Genomic DNA, 2,766 nt, shown 5'->3' with positions numbered 1-2,766 from the left:
TGTAAGTCAAACAAAGCGCCTAATTTATGGTTTGATTTTCTGGATTTTTGGGTTGATAGACAAGTGTTACCTATGAGGGTTTTGGATTATTATTCGGGATGAACTGTTTTAGGATGATGCCGTTTTTTTGTTATGATTGTAACTGACACAAACATCCCAGGAAAGATATGGAACCGTAAACGTTGCGTGTCGGTAGATGACATGGGATGAAACATAACATGGCTATCGGTCTTATCATTCCCGTGAAAACTTGAAATAGTAAACCATGTATTTTGTCTAGGCAGGACTTACTCGGTTTTTTGGATGTGCTAACGAAAAATGAGTCAGGTGCAAGTCCGAGTTTTGTGGGAAACACCGTGATTGTGGAAAGTCCCCAGTCATCCCTGAGTCACTTGATAATCGAGTCGTCAATCCCTGGGCGGATCGTTTGCTTTTAACCTCTGGGAAGTCCCCAGTCGCCCCTTGCGGTGTCATGACTGGTAATCAGGTCGTCTGGTAACTGAGTCGTCGATCCCTAAGCGGATCGTATCGGGCAGTCTGGTAGCTGAGTCGTCGATCCCTGAGCGGATCGTTTGCCTCTACCGTCCTGACGTCTGGGTCGAAGTATGAGATCAAGGATTGAAAATTTACATTGTAACCGAAAGATCAATCTCCCACTGTGGTCGCCAATTGTTTGAGGGTGAAGACGATTTCTGTAGGTTTTGGTAATTTCGGGTGTGTGGGTGAGAAACGAATTTAAACCCTAAACAATGTACTGCAAGGGAGTACTTTAGATTCGAGAGATCAATCTGTACAAATTCGGCCTAAACCAAGAAATGGTCGTTCCAGACTTGCTTCGGTCACAAAGTGAAGGAGAGGGTTGGGTTTGGGGAGGGAAGCGAAGAAAGTGTTGAGACCAGAATAGTTGATTCTGGAAGAGTAGTTGTTTTCTACGACTTGTATCAAAAAGTGGAAGCTAACAGATGGAAAGCTAGCAAATGTTTTCTGAGTGTTGTACGCTCCTGACCTGAACTTGTTTTTCGGTGGAAATAGGTAATACCTATTTATACAAGTCGAAGTGAAACGTACTCTGGTCTCATTAAGAAATGGAAAACGGGTGAGTAAATGGGAGGAGGTGGTAACCGGTAACGCCTGGAATTGATGTTCCATAAAAGAAAGCGTTTCACCATTACTCCCTGTATTTACTAACCGCCTCATCCTTATGACACTTTCTTATAACGGGCGTAGAGTACGCCGCACGCTGTAAACCGCCAAACCAATACCCAATGAGCATCCCCCAGTTTGTAATATGTGTTGATGTCTCGAGTGTTTTCGTGGAAAACATGTAGCATGTTGTTTTCGTCTGACAAGTCGAGCTTGGGAGACTTGCCGGCTCGGTGACCTTCGACGGTCGAGTTTTTGCATCTTAAGAGGAAAGGTAGCCGTTGACTATTGCAACCCTTCGTTTGGTAACCAGTGGCATGAAAGCATGCTCGATATGGCTTTAATATGGCCTGGTTTAGGCGCGGCCAAAAGTTAGGGTTTTGGCTTTGTTTAGGCGCGACCAAACTAGGGCCAAAAGTTTCCATGCGTTAGCTGGTAACCTTGGACGGCTAAGATATGCATCTTAGATGAAAAGGTGGTCGTTGATCGTTGCAGGCCTTCATTTTGGCATCCGCATAGGGAAGGACGGTATGGCGTGGCGCGGCAAGGTGGTTGGCATGCCGTTGGCACGGTTTGGCGTGGCTAAAACTAGGGTTTTGGGCCAAAGGTTACCGTGCGTTGTTTGGCAACCTTGGACGGCTAGGATTTTCATCTAAGATTGAAGGGTGGTCGTAGATCGTCGCACGCCTTCGTTTTAGTAGCCGTATAGGGAAGGCTGGCATGGTATGGTGCGACAAGGTGGTTGGCATGCCATTAGCACATGTGGCATGGCATGCCTTGACGCGGTTTGGCGTGGCCAAAACTAGGGTTTTGGGCCAAAGGTTACCATGCATTGTCTGGCGACCTTGGACGACTAGGATTTGCATCTAGGATTGGAGGGTGTCCGTTGATCGTCGCACGCCTTCGTTTTGGTAGCCGCATAGGGAAGGTAGGCATGGTAGGGCCAAGGCAAATGGCGCGGACGGCTTGGCATAGTGGGGCCAAGGGTTTGGACGGCTTGGCATGGTGGGGCCAAGGCAGAATGGTGCGAACGGCTTGGCATAGTGGGGCCAAGGCAGAATGGTGCGGACGGCATGACATAGTGGGGCCAAGGCAGAATGGTGCGGGCGGCTTGGCATAGTGGGGCCAAGGCAGAATGGTGCAGATGGCTTGGCATAGTGGGGCCAAGGTAGAATAGTGCGGATGGCTTGGCATGGTGGGGTCAAGGGTTTGGACGGCTTGGCATGGTAGGGACAAGGGTTTGGCATGCCATTGGCGCATGGTGCGGCCAGCATGGCTAGGGCCAAGGGTTTGGCATGACATTGGCGCATGGTGCGACCAGCATGGCTAGGGCCAAGGGTTTGGCATGACATTGGCGCATGGTGCGGCCAGCATGGCTGGCATGCCTTGGCGCGATAAACGTGGCTGGCATGGTTTTCCATTGGCACAGTGGTGCGGCTGGCATGGTTGGCATGCCTTGGCGCGAAGATGTGGCTGGCATGGTTGTCATGCCTTGGCGCGGTGATGTGGTGGTGCGGCTGGCATGGTTGGCATGCCTTGGCGCGGTAAACGTGGTTGGCATGGTTTTCCATTGGCACAGTGGTGCGGCTGTCATGGTTGGCATGCCTTGGCGCGAAGATGTGG

Source organism: Papaver somniferum, unplaced genomic scaffold, assembly GCF_003573695.1.
Source record: "Papaver somniferum cultivar HN1 unplaced genomic scaffold, ASM357369v1 unplaced-scaffold_148, whole genome shotgun sequence".
Taxonomy (NCBI): Eukaryota; Viridiplantae; Streptophyta; class Magnoliopsida; order Ranunculales; family Papaveraceae; genus Papaver; species Papaver somniferum.
The sequence above is the reverse complement of the archived record's forward strand: the minus strand, read 5'-3'. Positions refer to the sequence as shown.